Source organism: Ochlerotatus camptorhynchus, unplaced genomic scaffold, assembly GCF_037179485.1.
Source record: "Ochlerotatus camptorhynchus isolate MF236.1 unplaced genomic scaffold, CSIRO-AGI_Acam_v1.1 ptg000416l, whole genome shotgun sequence".
Classification (NCBI taxonomy): Eukaryota; Metazoa; Arthropoda; class Insecta; order Diptera; family Culicidae; genus Ochlerotatus; species Ochlerotatus camptorhynchus.
In genome coordinates this window covers 458,838-479,547 of record NW_027040902.1, presented here as the reverse complement: position 1 = coordinate 479,547, position 20,710 = coordinate 458,838, and the positions used below count along the sequence as shown (strand labels likewise).

General features: G+C 37.8%; 2 protein-coding genes across 2 annotated transcripts in view; both read right to left on the bottom strand.

The window, feature by feature from the left end:
* The window catches only part of igl (igloo), a 354,198-nt gene that overhangs the window by 153,398 nt on the left and 180,090 nt on the right, over window positions 1–20,710 (bottom strand). The gene's annotated exons all lie outside the window — the stretch shown is intronic.
* LOC135711025 (uncharacterized) overlaps window positions 1–20,710 on the bottom strand; it is a 267,172-nt gene that overhangs the window by 245,899 nt on the left and 563 nt on the right. The window lies entirely within an intron of this gene.

Here is a 20,710-nt window from a genome sequence, read left to right as displayed (position 1 = left end):
AGCATAGTGATGTGGTGAATTGTTAGATAGATATGAACAAAATCATAAGTTTTCCCATAGTAATTCCCATATCAACTTGAAATGGTTTGTGCCAAGTCAGTTTCTTACTAAAGTAGTTAAAATTTTCGGAGGCTAAACAGGACCCAATTTGAAACCGTTTAAGCACTGTGGAGCGCATCAGTCAATGGTCACCTTGTGTTTCTAAGAGTATCCTGTCATTTCTGTATTCGAACTGTTGCTATATATACAAAAAATCCTGTTTGCACTGGTCCAGCTAAATGGCCGATTATATCTAAAATACCGAAATATCCCGCATAGGACGAACCTAGACTGTCCCACGATATGCCAATATTAACTTCCTGCGCGTTGATCGATAAGCGTTACCTGCCTTGTAGACATAGATACCGTGCAAAGCAATCATAAAATCGAACTCAATTTCGACGACTATACGGTGTGTCTATTGTGTTTCAATAACGCGCGCGCATGAAGGTGCATAGAATCACAGCCAGTACGATAGTAAATTTAATTCATGCTTTATCGAATGCACTTTCGTCAAATTGTTCGGAGTTTGCCACGGTGCGCGGAATGGTGGCATGCAAATGGCCCATTTGGGATTATGGAAATTAGAGTTTTTTTTCTGATTCAGATTGTTTTGCATAGAGTCGGGGAGGAGGATGGAATTTGTTTAAAAGTTCAAGCAAAATTGAAACATGTGAATTGAAACGGCAACGAACGGGTGGGAAAGTTGATTTTGGGTGGAATATTGACTGCAGTGAGTTGGGTTTGAATTTGGCTGACAGTTGATGAGCTTTGTATGTAAAAGCAGTTTTTGCTCTCAAAAATCTCCCGATATATTTCTGGAGTCCACAGTATAAAAAATCGAGATGATTCTTGCTCTGATAAAAAAAAAATAAGACCGATCATTTAGAAATGAAGTGCATGGACCCATTAAAGCAGCCATCTTGCCAGTCAATCTGCACAGAAAAGGTTTAAGTGTAACTTTAACAATAGACAACGAACGCACATTTTTCTTGAATGGAGCGGAAGTTGAACACTCACGGAATGGAATATGTCAACATCAACAAATACCATTTATCCTGTTGCACCTATAAATTTAACAACGGTTTCTTCTTTATGTGCTGTAATTACATTCATTTCGATTGTAATTTTTTTGTAGCAATTCACGTGACCCAGATTTAAGGTGGATCAAAAATGGAACAAAAGTTGCACGTAATTGGATAAGAATGGAGATGAATTTCCAGAGCGGCGGAAATGATTTGCATATACGGATCGTGGAGCTAAAGCATGGACCAGAATCGAGAGAAAATCGATGTTTACCATTTTGCATGTACATTAACTATTCCAACTGATCTGGGTGAGCGGTGTGTGTGCCAGTGATGGATAGTTGCATCTAGCAATAAATCAAAATTTTACGGTCCTGAAGCACACCTCTTTTGTTAGTTTGCAACAAAGTTTATAAAATTGGAAGTCATGTGGAAAAACTGATAAAGTCATTCCGGTCACTATATGGCTTTGATGATGATAGGTACGTTGCATTTGCTGTTGGCAGATGAATTATGAAGACGAGATGCAGACATAGGAATGTGTATGAAAAATCAGACTTATCAATATGGATTTTCCCGCGATTATACTTACTGGGTTGGAAAATATTGCTCTGTCGATATATTTATGTATAAATACTTCTACCACCGTCCCGTCGTTCGAGAGGATGTTCGCTGTTTGCCGGTGTCGAATTATGAGAATTAACATACTGAAACAGCGCTTTGAACTCCAGTAGAAAGTGTAAATTCGACGAAAATCCGCTGTCATGATGTTTTCCTTTCACTCGTTTTTTGCCGACAAATAAACAACGATGAGCGATTTTCCCGGAAAAAGGATCTGTTCAGCGTTTTTTTTTTGTGAGATTTATTTTTCAGCGGCATAAAAGACTCATCTTTGAAATCATTTTGCATGGTGGATTTTGGGCTTTTCGTTGAAATTCATAGACGAAGCCATAATAGAGCAGTTCCACACAGATTCGCAAATCGTTTCGGATCGACCTTTTACGATTATGATGAAACTTTGCACAGTTGTTTGTTATTACCCTAATAAAAATTGTATGGTTAATTTGCTTAACGACGTGTTCTGGGTATCATCCAAACCATTTGTGGAATAGTTCAATGATTTGGGTTATCGTTCGTTTATGGTTATTTTTTATTAGGGTACCCAACATGCCATTTTACATATATGGTTCCCTAGTTTTGCACACGACTAACACTTGAAAAGGGCTTATGCAAAAATAATACGCATCAATAGAAAAATAAATATCTCGTGAACGATTTGTTTGATCGAGATGGTGTCTTTGAAGAAGTTGCGGACAAGTATTGTGCCTTCCAAAAAAAATATACACTGTAAAAAATTGTATTTTTTTTTACAAAAAAAAAATTAAATTTATCAAAAACAAAAAAATTAAATTACTCAAATTGAATATTTTTAATTTTTTTTTTATATTTATTTTGTAGTTTAGATAAAGTAATACCTACTGACACTGTGCATTTGCTGGGCAAATCATAAACAAAAAATATGAATTATTGAAAAAACAAGTATTTTCCAAAATACTATTTCTATACTCAATATAATTGAGTCTGTGTTACGTTCGATGGACAGCGAGTTGTTTATTATCGGAATCGATGCAAAAAATGGAAAAAGGTTTGCCTTATCACTAGCATCCAGAGAATGGAAACATGAAAAAGGATGAAAGTGTTCGGGGTTTAATACATCAAGGAAATGGATGTTTGTTGCTTTCAATCGAAAATGAATAGGGTAAATGCCGGCTTCGGCAGGCATTGACTGTTATAGGCAGGGCTGTCATCTGATCACTCAGTGCAAATATAATGTTTGCTTGTGTTTTACCGTGCGCAAGTGTACATGGTAACCGGAAAATACCCAATAATGACTACAAAGTAAGCATTTTCGAGGGAAATTGGTACTACCCATTAAATGAGTAATTTTTTTTCCATTTATGAGTAATTACAACTACAAAAACAAGTAGTAAGTATTCATTTTTGAGTAACAAATACTCATAAATGGGTAATATTTTTACTCATTTAATGGGTAGTCCCAGTCTCCCTCGAAAATGCATACTTTGTAGTCATTATTGGGTATTTTGCGGTTACCGTGTAAAGCAGCGGAGAAGAGAAGACAGACACACAAACACACACACACAGAAATAACGAAAGCTCAGCCATCGCTCCGACAGTGGGACGAATTAAAAAAAAAGTGGGACATGGCTATTTGCGACGAAACTATTGAGTGTAGCTTTTTGTTGTCTTCTAGAATGGTTCCTCCTTTTTTTAAGTATTTTATTTGAGTTGTAAAATTTTTTGGTTATTGAGGGTATACACTCAGATAAATACTTTTTTTATGTCTTGTTAAAATTGATAAGCACCTATAGAAACATTGTAGATTGTCTTTTTAAGAAACTTTGTCGAAGATAAAAACTTTCTATCTCTCAAGTGGACGAAGTTATAGGGTGAATTTTTTTTTTATATCTTTATTAAGGAGACTTTCAGCCCTCGGCTGGTTCATCTGCGGCAGGGGGAGGGGGTGAAAATGGAGTACAAATGGTAGTACCTCCCTTAAAAGGAGTTTTTTCACCAAAACTTTTTTTTTTAATTTTATAATTTTCCTAATGTTCTACAAAGTTGTAAGTGCTTAAAAATACACATTTCTGCAGAAAAAAAAAACAAATCGCTATCTCTTTGTTTAAAGGATTTACGCAAGTTTTTATAATTTTTTTACACTATATTTAATGGTGTGCACCTTGCAGATTAGCAGATATTATGCTTTGCAGTAAACTTTTCTCCACCAGTCTTCTTCTTAACAAACTCCAAAGCACTATTATTTTTCTTGATCTGATTGAAACCAAACACCACAAAACTCTGATCTGAGATGATTCAACATATCGATACTCTTTAAATGCACGGAAAAATAAAACAATACAAAAATTGAATAGATGATTTTTCCAGGATTCGTTAGTGTCAACATAAATTACGGGATTAAACGCAAATAAGCTTAAATAAATATTTTATCACCTGCTGTATTGCCCTTTACTTTTGATAGCTAGTGCAAATGTTCACCATAATGATTTCTTTTGTCTTAATTAACAGTAAGCAATACGTTTTTTGTCTTCATATATGTACAAACTTGGAAAAATCTTTATGAAAACAGCAAAACATTGAAGTACATTTTTTGAAAATTTATTAAGCATCCCGTTTGATACCCCTATGAATTGTATATAAAACAGTAGGGTATAAGTTGCTAAATAAAATGACGTTGTCATTAGCTGCTAATACCTGCTAACCTGCAAGGTACACCCCCTTAAAGATAGTGTAAAAATTTGTAAAAACTTGCGTAAATGCTTTCAACAAAGAGATAGCAATTTATTTTTTCTGCAAAAATGTGCATTTTCTAAGCTCTTACAACTTTGTAGAATATTAGAAAAACGAGAAAATTCAAAGAAAAAAGTTATGGGGAAAAACGCTTATCAAGGGGGTACTACCGTTTGTACTATATTTTCACCGTATAATTTCGTCCACTTGAGAGAAAGAATGTTTACACCTTGGACAAAGTTTCTTAAAAAGACTTCATCGACAATGTTTCCATAGGTTTTCATAAATTTTAACAAGACATAAAAAAGTTATTTTTTTTATCTGAGTGTACACGGAGAACAAATTCGTTAAGTTAAGATAACTATCCTAATAGTTACTTTCAAATGGAAAAATATTGTTGTTTGAAAGAAACCTATAGTTATTTCAACATTAATATGACCGTCAACTCAATCATATCTACCTAATAGATTCAACTGTTCATCTTATACTCAATTCAACTATAACTTTGATCAACTATAACAACCGCCAAATGTAATTTATTTATATACTTTGGTTTCAAGTGATCATCATAAATCCACATACTTTTAACTTGTGATGCGTAGAGCAGGCAATAAGATAGCTGGCTCTCACGCAGATGAACACGGTTCAAATCTAAGTTGAATGTTCTTGGTCAATTTTTATGATTTTGCAGTTGTATTTTTGAGATCGATAAAGAAGCAAAACAAACTTCCTTAATATGTCGATAATGAAGAGCAGTTCGTTTAATAAACATTGTAAAATTTTGCTTTCCTAACAATAGTTTTCTCGAATCAACTAAAGCATAGTTGTATTTTGAAGTTTGGCGTTTGTTCATCTACTGAAAAATATAGTTGAGCCAACCGAGGAGCCAACTATGGACTATAGTTGTTGCCCTCTATATATAGTCAAATCAACTATAGTTTCGGGTTATCTCTAAAACAATTGAACAATATAGTTATTTTGACCGGAAAAATAATTGTGTCTGCTATAATTTGTTCTCCGTGTATGCTCTCCTTAACCAAAAATTTTCACTACTCAAATAAAGTACTTACAAAAATAGCCATGTCCCACTTTTTTTTTTATTTCGTCCCACTGTCCGACGCAAAGAGCGCCACTCAGTGTAGGGTTGCATATAGGAAACCCAGCAAAAAGTCAAAATTCTTCTTCGTTATACCCTCCATCATCTCGTATGCATACAGTTGTGGTAAGTAAAGCCTGCAAAGAATTCATTAGCGACATTAGTGCTTGTTGTATTATATTCGAAGTAAATGGGAGAACCACACACCACAGACAAACAGACGTAACACTTCATTGTGTATCTTCGTTCACGCATTTAACGGTTGATTTGAATATTATCAGTTCTGCGAACTACTCGCCGCAGCGCTGGCATCGGATCACTTTGACGTTTCTATACATTCTATAGAACTTTTATGCAATATTGCTGGCGAGTTAGCGAGCAATGTTGTTTTCCGCGAGAAGCCAGAGAGATGTTGTTACTGAGGTCCTATGTTTTGAGAACTATGTTTTCAAGAAAAACTTGTTCAAAGCGTTACGTCTGTTTGTCTTGTGTGCACAGACACTGCACTCTTTGTCGAGTGTTGTGAGATGCATGCACAAAGTTGCTTTCCAGTACTGAGTTATAGGTAACCTTTATAAACACGTCAATTTCATTAGAAATTCGCACCGCAGCACATAATTGAATGTATGTACATACACTACACTATCAAATTTAAAAAAGATACCCCCTACAAAATGTTTATTATCTCGAAAAACGACCCTATGAAAAATTTAAGCTCAATCGGACTTGATTTAGAGGTGGTGTAAAGTGGTCAAAGTTTGTTCTTTTTCACTCTCGAAAATTTCCCAAAAGTGGGGTATATGAAATAGTAGAAATCGAATTTGTTTGGTGCAAAATGGCTTAAAAATGCATGAAACGTCGAGATCTGGTGTTATCTTGAAAATATTTTTTTGACGTAGGACTACGTCTGTGATTTATATATGGAGGTACACTTTGTGAAAACCAAAAATGGAACATGTAACAAAATTATGAAAGATTTTGAACGTAATAACTCAGCTGCCCCTAAACCAATTTCAATAATTTTATCACCAATCGATCAGATATATTTCTACGCATCTGTTAAATTTAAGACTTTATCATTTTTTAGAATTTCACTATTGAAAATTGTACGGATGTGCAACTGTTGCTTTGATAATTAAAATTATCACCGATTGCCTGCGAAAAGCGATTTCCCTGACACAGATTTCAAAGTTGAACTCCATCCGGTCTCACCAAACGGTGTTTATTCAATCACCGCGTGCTGAGTGCTGGTGTTCTCCAGTACACAACGAAAGGCTCCCCGCAAGCAGCTAGCTCAAGGCTGGCCTCAACCACTGATCGGATTCAGTTCCAATCACCGTGTGTGGTGGTGTCCGGTCGTCGGCATCAGCTGCAACAGCTGTGCTTTCGGCGCGTGGCGTTGAACATGGTTCTCCAGTACACAACGAAAGGTTGCCTATAAGCAGTTTGCTGCAACCCACATGAGCATTCATAGAAGGAGGAAGAAGCGGCACCGCTATTGATCGGAATCAGTATCTCTTCGTGAGTCGCTGTGGGCCATACGCCAATCGATAAGATTTTTTTCTACGAACCTGTTAAAATTAAGGCTTTTAAATTTTCCAAATGTCACTATTGAAAATTGCACGGATGTCCAACAAAAATATGATAGTTAAAATTATCACCGATTGTCAGCGAAAAGCGATTTCCCTAACACAGATTTCAAAGTTTTTTTTCCTTTATTTACAAGGCTTTCAGCCATTGGCTGGTTGGCCTTGGGGTTTTTTCAAAGTTGAATTCAATCCGGTCTCACCAAACGGTGTTTATTCAATCACCGCGTGGTGAGTGCTGGTGTTCTCCAGTACACATCGAAAGGCTGCCTGCAAGCAGCGAGCTGCAGCCCACATGCGCATAGAAGGAGGCATAAACCGCACTGCTATTGATCGGAATCAGTAGCTCTTCGTGAGTTGCTGTGGGCCATCTGTGTCAAGCTCGTTATACTAAAGAGTATAAGCAAAGAGAACCCCGCTCAAATTCCTATTCCTACACAAAACACAAGCTCCTGCTGCAGTTAACAAATAACATGTATTATATAAGACTACGTAGTCCTACGGCACCATTGCGTACAGCCCCATAGGGGTTGTAGTTTTTTTTTGTCAAAAATCTACTTTCTTGGGCATAGAAGTTGTATGCGAGATTTTCAATATTGATGAATTAGCTTCTAAAACTGTTCACAATCTTCTTCAAACAACTTGTATATCGATTTTAAGCACAATTTGGCATCTAATACGTGATACTGCATTGGGTAAAACACTTATTTTTCATTAGGGTGGTCCAAACAATCAAAATACATGAAAAGTCATAACTTTTTACCAAATGCATCTAACACATCACGCATTGCATCAACGAAACTCGATGGATGTGTCTTGATCGACGATGAAACCCATGCAAAAGCCGATTTCAAAGAAAATTCTACAAGGCTCCTGCTCGAGGCAAGCTTCCGGCGGATAAGTTCGAGAAAAAAAAATATGATTTGGAAAGGCATCTGTTCTTGTGGCAAGAAATCCAGCGTTTTTGTGACGCATGAGACTATGAATTAGTATACAAAAGGGAGTACCTCAACAAACGGATTTTACCCTTCAGAGTTGAATCCCTCAAATTGTCCCCAGTTCTGTCCAATAGAGAAGTATTGGGCGATAATGAAGCGGAAACTGAAGATGAAGGGAGTAGTAACCAGCGACATTGGTTGGATGAAGAATTGGTGGAATCAGCTAGCCAAGACCTTGATTGAAGAAGGTGTGCGCCGGTTGATGAGTGGCATCAACAGAAAAGTGCGAGAATTTTTTCGGTATTTCGATGAATGATTTGTTCCAGTTATTTTCATGAAATAAAATTTTACTAGCTTTGTAAGTGTTTTGATTGTAAGAAAAGTTAAAAAACAGGCATTTAACGGTGCCCCATTTCTAAATGATCTAGCCTTTTTTTGTACTCAGTACGGAAAACAAGTTATTCATAGAGTTGAACATTGGAAATACGCCATGTAAAGGTAAAATTTTAGATGATATGAAATGATGTTTTCTTCAACTTTTTCGTGTTTATTGATCAGTTTACGAACAGCTCTCTTTATATGTAATAACATATGGGTTGTTTGTAACAGAAATCATTTCCCGTCACAGCCACGGTAAACAAATGTTCTCAACCTGTTTTCTCAATGACGAAGTAGCGGTGTAATTAAAATGCCATCAAGTGCAGGACTTGTGCATGAGGCTGCCACAATTCCAGTTTGCCGCTTTTGCACCTAGTTCCGTTTGCCTCGCGACGAGCTGTGATGATTGTACTTAATTAAAATCAAATAGTATTATCGTTACAGCTGAAAACTGGAAAAATCATACCAGCTAAAATCGATTATACTCTTGTTCTATTCGTTACACACAGTGTCGGAATTAGTGCGCTGTAATCGATGATGCGCTACAATGCGCACTACTTCCGACACTATGTATAACGAAAAGAACGAGAGTAAAATCGATTTCCGCTAGTGAATTTCTCCAGTTTTTAGCTGTAACGATACTTTAAGGTGCCATGAGTGCTGGGGCCTTATATTTACGTGGATTTTTCAGAGAATATGACATTATTGTTTTCTTCAATCAGGATTAGCGTATTTATCCTATTTTATAACATTCGGTTTCGGTCGGCGAATTTTTGAAGACATTTAAATAAAAACAAACCACAATGTAACACCTCTAACCTTGAGAAAACCGCTAACCCTCGGCCCCATCCTTACTACAACCAGATTTAAGAAAGTTTTGTACCCTTACAAAAATTAAACCATGGCTCCGTAATGCTGCTGCACTTTAGTGTTTAAAAACAAAATGAGATTTGTTGGTAGTTTAATTGTGGGTGAATAAAATATATGATGACCAGTAGGTTAACTAATGTATGTGGGATAACTCTGCTCAAGTAACAATTCAACAGCCTTTCGGCTTTCACTCTGATTTATCGTGGTTTTAGAACGGCAATAAATAATCTTTTTAGTAAAAATACAGCATTTAATAGTGTTAAACCACAGACAAACCTACGTAACACTTCATTATGTGTCTTCGTTCACGCATTTAACGGTTGATTTGAATATTATCAGTTCCGTGAACTGCTCGCCGCAACGTTTATGCAATATTGTTTGCGAGTTAGCGATCAAGCTTGTTTTCCACGAGAAACTCGAGAGATGTCGTTACTGAGGTCCTATATTTTGAGATACTTTGTTTTCAAGAAAAAGTTGTTCAAAGAGTTACGTCTGTTTGTCTGTGGTTAAACATTCTTGCTGTTTAAAAAATCATTTAAAGTCTAACGATAAAGTCAAAAAGTGACAGGGTTTTAAAATGAATTTAATGCAGCACTTGATCCTTTCATAAAACCGTTCTGCACGTCAATCATAATCCTCCTTAGTGTATGTTTATTGATGTCAAGACAAAATACACAATAAAAGTGTTTTATCACTATAAAAGCAATTATAAAACCATTCGGTTACAAACGGGAACAAAAAGCATATATTGTTGTCTTCTGGTGGTGCTGTTTCCAAATTTAACTAAAAAGATGGACCCGCATAGAGACAAACAGTCATAGCCGAAGTAGGAGGAATAACTCTAGCGATGGTGACGAAGAAAGGAAAAAATGAATCCAAATCCAGAACTTCCTGGGAGGTTCAGCAGCTCCAAACTGTACCAATCAACAAGTTGTCTATGAAGCACCAAAAGACGTCAAACTCTTAAAATGTTGCTTCATGTTCTGAATAAAAACAGGTCAGTCTTCGCCAGAAATTGGGTTTCGATGATGATCTAATTAACATGCATCTGTGTCAAATGGGGACTGCGGAAATCTGCCGACAGGATACTACTAAAGTTGTCAGTCAGTTGGAATTTGGCTGCTTTCCGAATCATATACCCCGTTAACATTACAGCGTATAACACGTGATATACGCTGTCTTGCAATGAGCACTCATACATCTAGTTTTCACTGGAAATTCTATTTATGAGTGCTCATTGCAAGACAGCCTATATTACGTGATATAGGCTGTAATGTGAACGGGGTAATAGCAGCGATATAATTCACGAAAGGGTCAACTCTTCCGAAAATTCAAAGGAGAAGGGAAACTTGTCAGAAACGATTGAGCCTCCACCTGAGTTAATGCTTCGAATGGGACACAATTTTCCTTATTGGGAAGGGGGAGTGGTAATGGAGATGATCAACCCGATTCGTACCTTCCTCAAAATTGACCTCGTTTTCTACTCTCTATATGTAATTTTCACGCTGCCGTACTCTAACGGAACTATCAACTGTATACTTTCATCTCCTATCATATAAAATTACCACTTGAAGTCTGATGTTTGACGTTAATCATCTTCAACTATGTTAATCGTTAACTTCACGCATGAAGTAACACAAACATGATTAGTTAAAGCTGACTCTAGTCTTACAGAGGTTTTGGTGGATGTAATAAAGAGCAATTCCTTACGAATTCCCAAATCGGTTTATTTTTGTATTTTTTTTATTTTGGTTGAAAATTTGCAGAAACGTTCCTTATGACCGACTTTGCCATTTAGCATCTTCATATCGCCAATTTGAATTCAGGCTTATTTTTGGTATCATAAAATATCAAACTTATCTTCCGAAAATTTTCGGGCAAACAGTTTTCGAGTAAAAAATTTCTAAAGATAAGCTTGATATTTTATGATATCAAAAATAAGGCTGAATTCAAATTATCTATATGAAGATGCAAAATGGCATAGTCGGTCATAAGGAACGTTTCTGCAAATTTTAAACCAAATCAAAAAAATACAAACATAAACCGGTTTGCGAATTCGTAGGGAATCGCTCTAAAGGTAACGCTGTCTTGACCAAGAATGCTGTTTTCTAGTGATTCCTTATCTTCTATTCGTTGTTCCCTAGTTTGAAGTGGTTAAGACTAGGGTACTGATGCATGGTAATTATCGGTGTCATTGCTTATTTTTGTTGCTAAGGAATCCAATTTTGACTGACTTAATGGGCGTGCCTTTGGTGCTCTCACTTTTCGAAAGGTATAAATAGCGGGACCTTTCAATTAGATACAATAGATCAAAGTACTGGTCGCAGTGGTTTTATGCCCCGAACAGAGGAAAAACTGTTTGAGATGTCCGTTTAACCCCCATTTTCCCTACATGACTCCATGCTCTTTTAAATGTTGGAACTACACTGTAATCACTGATCCATTCATGTTGTCAAATTGAAATAGCTCTAATTGAAAATGTGTAACTAGCCTCAACTGCTGTCAGCAAAAGCATTCAACAATAAACGATGAGGACTCAATCTCAGCATTCAAATTAATTCCACAGTTGGCCATGTTCATTTGGCGCGCCGACCGCAATTATCGCTATCTCCGATTCACAGCCGGGTGATAATTGACTCCCACGTTTATGAAAATGGTTCCTTTCATTGCCATCGTTCCAACCCCGGACTGGTTAATTAGTGCCCCAACTAAAAAAGGAGTATATACGTCGACGGTCATTGTTGTCGAAATTCAAATGTCCTCATTAATGGCTAGGTTCTTTTCCCGTTCGGCCTGTATACGCTTCTAAAAATAGTGACTATCGACCTACATACTTCCGAGTTGAGCCACTGCACCACCCACTATTATATCCACCATGATCCCGAGCCATGTATGTATGAGTATGTGTTTGCCGTCCAGTGGAAAACGCTGCCGACAGGTAGCATTTTGTTCTTTGTCGGTGACTGCTGGTTTTGGTTATGTGGGATATACAAAGAAGGAAATTCTTTCATTTGGCGACTAGCATGGAAAAAAGTTGTGGTCATACACGGAAGCAGCTCTGTTTTCCGTTGTGTTGTTCATTCGCTATGATATGCTTTGACACGGTAGCAGTCGAGATGATCTGGTTGTGACATATCTTCGGCATCATATGTAATGAGAAACGACATTTGGCTGACTTCTAGGAAGGATGCATGATTGTTCACTTTTCTGTGTCCTGTCAATAAACATTAAATACTTATGCCACCTTAAAAAGGCTGATCATCTCTTGGGTATTCAGGTGGCATAGCCAGTAAAGGCACGACAAACGATGCCGGAGGTAGTGAGATTGATTCCTGAGAGCTTTCTAAGTCTGTACTATATTTACATTCGATACTGTTATGATGACGTTATGATACTGAAGTCGAAAATGCTTGCGGTTGAAAAAATCCTGAACCTCCATTTTAATATTTCCGCGTTATGGAAACTAAAACACACATTTGAATTGCAAATTCAAGCATGTATGGAAAACATCACACACACACTTTTCTTGCGCTGTAAATCTTTTACATAAAGTTCAAACGAACATTTTCCTTTTGGCCAGTGTGAAAAGTATGATCTGTGAAGAACATCGCTACGACGACACATTCTTTGATCCTTCGGGTCGGTTTGCAAGCCGTGAAGTGATTTTTTGTTTCAAATGAAAAGAGGTGGTTGAACTACAGTTAGTGCTGATTGGCAAACGCGGTAAAATGAAGATCCGGGCGAACTGTGTGATGAAGACAAAGCGTTTGACGGAGGACAGCAGCTAAAGGGCTACTGGAATGGCTCGTGGAATGGAAAAGTCCGGAAAAGTTGATAATCACAGTCAAGCAGACCAATTTTGGTGAGATCATTCCATTTTTATTTATAATTTTTTGTTTTCGCTGGCGCTGATTTCATCTGTTTTTCGCATATTTTTAATTGTACCAAATCAAACAAATATTAGTTTTCGCGAGAGGATAAGTGTAAATAAAGATCTATCACGTCTTAAGAAGTTTTTTTTAGTGATATTGTAATTAACGTGAAAAATCTGGGACAAGAATTTGGTTCGAGTAGCTGTGTTGCTGTGGTGTCTCGTCGGTCGGTTTTTCATTTCGCTTGTTTATGGTGCTTTGCCTCCCTCCCAAGAAGAGTTTTACCGGGTATTTTTTTTCTTTTCTTGGTGCTGGCGTTCTGCCTTCTGGAGGATGCAAGCGAATGAGGTGTCAAGCAAAAATTCGGTGCAAATGAAAAACTTCGAATGTGATTCAAAATGTCGTGTTGGGTTGTAAAAACAACGCGGAAGATTTTTTCGATTACCGCGAGTGAACAAACCGGTCCTTTTTTGGAGGCAGAATTTGGTGAGATCCATCTGATTTATAATCAATCATAAATGCATATTTCCATATATTACTAAATACGCGCCAGATTTCGAAACATCACATTTTGAAATCTGGAAGTGTGTTTGCAGTACCATTATTCATATATGATAACGGTAGTGTTTACATGCGGGGCTTATTGTATGTGAAAGTAACCTCGGAATGGACGTGAATTACCAGGCATTCTGAAATGGGTTGCTGAATCTGCAGTAGAGCTATCGCCTTCTAACTCCCGGACTAAACTTGCTTTAAATTATTACATCAAGGATTGTTGTAAGCAAATTTCTTCCATAATACCACTGCCGGCCAGTGGGGGTTAGATTGAATACACACACACACACACACACACATCATTCCATTTTTATCTATAATTAAGGAATTTGGGGAACATTTGTTGAGATCCTTCAATTATACTAAATTATATAAACCATTCATTACATCACATATGATTGTTAAACTCACTCTTACATAATTCGGAGCGTTTGGTACGGTATGTCCACGCATCCTTCCACCTCTGTAGATACACGAAATGCATAGCTGTTTTAATATATTTATTTCAACTCGAATCATTTCACAGAATCACCTTTGCGCCAAATGCAACGCAGTAGGCCTGGGCGTTTTTGTGTTTATTTCATTATCCCAGATATGCTGCATACGTCAATGTTGACAAGAAAAATGATTATGCGTTATCTAACCTAATCATTTTCCAGGATGCTTTCTCGTACTGGCTGCGTTTGTATAAGATTAGATTAGATTAGGATGGACGCACTTATTTATGGTTTTATAAGGAATAAGTGCACCAAACTTTGCAAAGGTCAAACAGGGTTATTTGTATAGTGTAGTGGACAATGCGTAATATAGGACAAACTACGACTACAGCTATACCTTTATCGATTATCGTCAGGGGTGTTCAATTTTGACCAAACGATGCCCTAATACATGCTGACGATAATAGTTAATGGTATTTTGGAAGTCGTAATTAAACCCTACATACAATATACGTGAGTGTGCCATCGAAACTGATGCAATAACAAGGATATACATCGAGCTGCTTTAATTCATAGCGAACTTTTTTATAGCTTTATAAGTAGCCATGAAAGATAAGCTATGAAAGTAGTAGAAAAGGGCTGGTGGAAAGGGAAGGTAGAGATATTTTTGGTTTAACGTTCCAAAAATAGCAATCCACAATTAATCGATGGAAATAGTTTCTGCGTTTATTGGCCATCACATGTCACTGACACCTGACACTGCATATCATGTGTGGTATATATATCTACACCTGTGTTCAATATAATAGCAGAGTATGCCGATTTCCATTCAAAATGGTCAACTTTGACAAGTTGTAACTTTGTTCTCTTAAGATCAATTGAGCTTAATCGTTCGCCACACAACTACAAATATGTTCAATTTTACGATTACATAATACCAAATTTTTGGAAGAACCTGCCGGAAAGTGAGACACTAGGTAAAATTGTTCAAAATAATAGCAGTACTAATAATTAGCATTTCAGCTCAATTTTGAGATTTAAAATTATATATTTCTCAAAATTCTAACAATCTCCACCTAATTAACAAATAAACATAATAGTTAAAAATGTTCAAAATATTTGCAGTACATAAAAATTCAAATAAAAAACTGCTATTATTTATTATTATTTTACCTAGTGTCTCCAGGCCATTGACAAGGCCTATACCAACAGCAGCGTTTGACAGTAGGCAGCATGTCCCGGGCTCAAATCGTTTATTTTTCTGTGCTGGGCCCGCTGTCACGGTATAACATGTTGCCTACGCACCTGCCACTGGGCTGAGTGTCTCACTTTCCAACAGGTGCTTCCAAAAATTTGGTATTTTGTAATCGTAAAATTGAACATATTTGTATTTCTGTGGCGAACGTTTCAGCTCAATTGATCATAAGTTAACAAAGTTACATCATGTCAAAATTGACCATTTTGTATGGAACTCGGCATGCGCTGCTATTATATTGAACACAACTGTATATACGCATTTAGATTCACATCCGAAGTCGCTCTATTTAAGCATTCTCAAGACAAAAAAGGATTCAGAGTATCGACTCAAGGAAGAAAACAATATTCCCTGATATCCCCTGTTTTTCAGCAATTAAAAAAATTACAGGTGCAATGCCTACCTGTTTTTTGCAACACAACCCCTTCAACTATTACTTTCCTCATTTATATATTAGTGCTTTCTGGCTATTTTTTTTATTAAATAACACATGGACCTCTAACCCAGTACAGTTTCAAATTGTATAAAGTGTTCGAATGCAAAAAAGATAGAAGAACCCGCATTTTTTTTAAATACACACATTTAAACGTGTTAAACGCCAGGTATGCAGTTCAAGCAGTAACCGGGGTGTTACTATGATTGAAAGCGACTTGTGAAGGAAACTGCAACCACCTCGATATAAATCTTCAAAAAAAGGCTTGCTTAATCGCTCTCACCCTAGTATTTTTCTGACTACTTCCGAATACAGCCCTAGGGGCATACATTCATTCAGATCTCCTCCATCTTCATGGTGACCAGCAAATCTCGATTAGCAATTTCACGGTTTTATCCCGTTTTTCTCCCGAAATTTTGGAAATTTCCCAGGGTACATAGGGGAAATAGCTCTTATGTTGGCCTATGGATCTAATAGTGGGCCCATCGCTAAAAATCTGCTATTTATCAATTTTATCTAGATGAACTCGTCATTGGGACGGTACTAAAATGGATATTTTTGGTCGCTATTGAAAATTTAGTCGATTGCTGAATTTATGTATGAGCCCAAATTATGGCCTTTTAGGCCGACATTACATTCATTTCCTTTATATATTTTCAGAGTTTTTCTAAAATAAATTTAAATTCTCTGTAGAACACTCCAAAAAATCTTAAAATTCTACCTCAGATTTTCTTCGAATTTGAACCTCTTTCTAAAAATTCACTAGTAAACGGTGCCGGTGGAGTAGTGGTAAGCGTGATTACCTCTCACCCCAGCAGGCCTGGGTTCAATCCCAGTCGGCGCCGCCGGGATGTTCTGAGGCATAACATCTCTGATCACGCCTTCCTTTGGATGGGAAGTAAAGCCGTTGGTCCCCGGTTCATGAGTTGATGGGTCGATAGGTAGGGTCCAGGTGTGGGAACTGCCTTCCTGGCACGTCGGTAGCATTGGTGCTCAGCACGGAAAACAAGATCGACGGAAAAAAAACAAACCGAAGAAATAAAAAAATCACTAGTGCTTCAATTTTTTTTTCTCCGTGGAGTTCGCATGCAATTCACCTCATATTCTCGACCTACAATTGAAAAGAGCTTATTTGATTTTGTAAGCAAAAATTGTGATCTTCCTTCCCTGCCAACATCATCGGGCAGGGGAAATACACCCACCGAGAGTTGTCTTCAAATTTTGCTCAAAATTATCTTGGAGTTCTCCTCTAAATTCTTCTGGAAATTGCATGGAATTCTCATTAAAATTATCTTAAAATTCTATTCAAAATGCACTTGAAATTATCTTCGGCATTTCCTTATACAGCCATTCCATAGCACAACGATATTGTGGTTCTCAGAGTTTCGTAACAATTGGTAGTTTTTTTTCTTATCGAAAAATATCAGACCCGCATTTTTTTATTTTCTCATTAGGGTGACCATTTCCATGTTAAAAATGTTAAAAATCGCTTTTTTCTATTTTTCCCAAAAAATAATCTAGTCTAGCTAGGATCAGAAATTGAAATAAGTAATGTAACCATGTTACATTTGATATGTATCAACGGGGACGCAGGGTAATCTAGTCGTATTGGAGTAATGAGTGAAATTTTTAAACATGATAATTTCAACAAATCGTAACTCAAAAACGAAGAAAAATACATCGCTGATTTTTATATGTAGTGCAGAAAAGCCTAAATTTTCAAAGAAATTGTGTTGGAGTGTTCGACTGTGAGGTTTTACAATAAACAGTTTCGGCTTGGCAGTCTGGCAATCACTCAATTAGAACAAATTAATTTTGTAATTTGTACCTACGTTTCGGCTCTGAGCTAACAGAGCCGAAACGTAGGTACAAATTACAAAATTAATTTGTTCTGATTGAGTGATTGCCAGACTGCCAAGCCGAAACTGTTTATTTTCAAAGAAAAATATAAAAACGTGTTACGCCCATTGTCTACAAGTCATGAAAACCATAAAAAAAAACAAATACAATCAAAGTTCCTCTATGCAGAACTCCAATTTTTAAATCTTTTTATATATTTTTTTAAAATTATTTTTAATAACCTTTTGTTTGATATTTTGATAATACAAATCAGCCCAGTGGTTCAAAAGTTATTATTTTAAAAAAATGTCATTTTTGGAAAAAAAAAAAAATAGAAAAAAATCGATTTTTTGGACCACCTCAACATGAGAAAATATAAAAAATACGGGTCTAATATTTTTCGACAAGGAACAAAATTATCAATTATTACGAAATTCTGAGAACCACTAAAGGGTGATACGGTCAAATTTTGGTCAAGGGAAAACGCGTGTAAATCGGTGAAATCGTTTATTTAAAAAATCAAATTAAATTTCTTTTTCAAGTTCAATTAGTATAAAATTCAGGAAAAATATTCAGTTAGGCTTCCACTTTTCCAAATCCGAATTGCCGGGCCTTACGCTTGACCCCTGCCATCAGATTTTGTACAGCCACCTTGTCCACCTTCTTCGCCGCAGAAAGCCAGTTTGCCTTGAACTGCTGCTCGCCCTTAGCAGTTTTTTTTGGTCTTCTTTAGGTTCCGCTTGACAATAGCCCAGTATTTCTCAATTGGGCGGAGCTCTGGCGTGTTGGGAGGGTTCTTGTCCTTGGGAACCACCTGCACGTTGTTGGCGGCGTACCACTCCATGGCCTTTTTACCGATGCCAAATCCGGCCAAAACAGTACGGAACAACCGTGTTTCTTCAGGAAAGGCAGCAGACGTTTATTCAAACACTCTTTCACGTAAATTTCTTGGTTGACAGTCCCGGAAGCTATGAAAATGCTGCTTTTCAAGCCACAGGTACAGATGGCTTGCCAAACCAGATATTTCTTTGCGAACTTTGACAGTTTCATGTGCTTGAAAACATCTGCTACCTTTCCCCTTCCTTTTGCCGTATAAAACTCCTGTCCCAGAAGCTGCTTGTAGTCGGCTTTGACGTAGGTTTCGTCGTCCATTACCACGCAGTCAAACTTCGTCAGCATCGTCGTGTACAGCCTCCGGGATCGCGCTTTGGCCGTCGTATTTTGTTTATCATCGCGATTTGGAGTCACTACCTTCTTGTAAGTCGATAGACCGGCTCGTTTTTTGGCTCGATGCACGGTTGTAGACGATACACCCAGCTTATTTGCGGCATCTCGGAGAGAGAGGTTAGGGTTTCGCTTGAAACTACCGACAACTCTCTTTGTCGTCTCAGCGGCTTCCGGTTTTCGATTTCCCCCCGATCCAGACTTCCTGGCTGTCGACAAACGTTCCCCAAACACTTTAATTACATTTGTAACGGTTGATTTGGCAACTTTTAGCGATTTTGCCAACTTTGCGTGCGAGTAGCTGCTCTTCTTGCTTGGACGGCATTTTGACAACTGAAGAGTGAATTCCAAAATCAAAATAGGAGCAACATTCTACACACACACACCTTCAAAATGAGGGGTGTTCAGGTTTTTTAAATGCAAAATTGAAAGAAATACGTCAAGTTGATATTGACCAAATTTTGACCGTATCACCCTTTATATCGATTTGCTATGGAATGGCTGCATAGATCTTCGCAAAATTATTTTGGAATTGTATCCTCAAAATTCACTTCACTTGGTATTTTTCACGAATCCTGGAATCCTCCTCACCCTTGGAAGTTGGCGCCGGTGGTGTAGTGGTAAGCGTGATTACCTCTCACCCCAGCAGGCCTGGGTACAATCCCATGTCGGCGCCGCAGGGATGTTCTCAGGCATAACATCTCTGACCACGCCGATCATGTTTTAAGTGCTGAGCACCAATACTACCGACGCCAGGGAGGCAGCTCCCACACCTGGACCCTACCTATCGACCCATCAACTCATGAGCTGGGGGGATCAACGGCTTAACTTCCTTTCCGAAGGAAGGCGTGAATTCTCTAAGCAGTTCTTCTTATTGTTTTCGGAGAGAGGACGAGGTATATTTTTCCTGATTTGTCATCTTTCGGTTTTATCCCGGTGACTTTAAATTCCCAGTTTTTTTTCCGAGTGTTTTCCCGGTTCGAGGGTCACTCTGTATTTTACGCATGACACACTAGTTTTTAATCCCATTATATTTGTTTTTCCTTGAGCAAATTTTAAGATCCTGCCCGCAGAAAAATTATGCCGGATAATACACTTAACCGAAAGCAAATTCACTTGTGGTTTCTTTGGGAAAGGTGTTGCCCGATAAAGGAGATGTGGGTCGTCAATGCATCCGAACACATATCTGCATCACCAGAGCGACAGCGGAAGCATTCGTCAGCGCGGTAGCGCAGCGGACGGGCCTCTTCTCTCGCAGACCGTCGCCAAAGACACACGTATAGGTAAGTTGCTCCCCAACTGGCAGAGCGATTCCGCCGGACGACTCCGAACCGCTGGAGCGGCCAGCGGAACTCCACATTGGCGATCCTGCCAGGTTTGCCATTATAGTTAATGGCAAATAAATCGAATACACTGGAGTGCACAGTGGAACCCGTTGGATGTTTCCATAGCGGATCGAGACGACCGCCTTAAAAAAATGGATGAACATTTTAGGTCTTTCTAGCAATTGCTTGTAGAAAGACATGGAAAACACGCGCGTTTAAGGGAGTGAAAAGTGACATTCGCCCGAGGTTGAATCTCGTTTGCTTATTTAAAAAAAGGCGTGTTAAGATAACCACCTAAACATGGAGAGTAGCCGAAAACTTATCAATGTTTATGGCGTGTTGGGATAACCGTCTAGAGGGAAACCAAATCGATGAGCGAGAAGAGATGGGATGTCCACCGTTGATTCAAGATTACAGTGCGATGGGATGTCCACTGCGGTAAAATAAAATCAAGCAATGCTTTCAGCGGGATGAGACGTCCGCTGATGATGGCAATTCGGGCGAGTAGAGT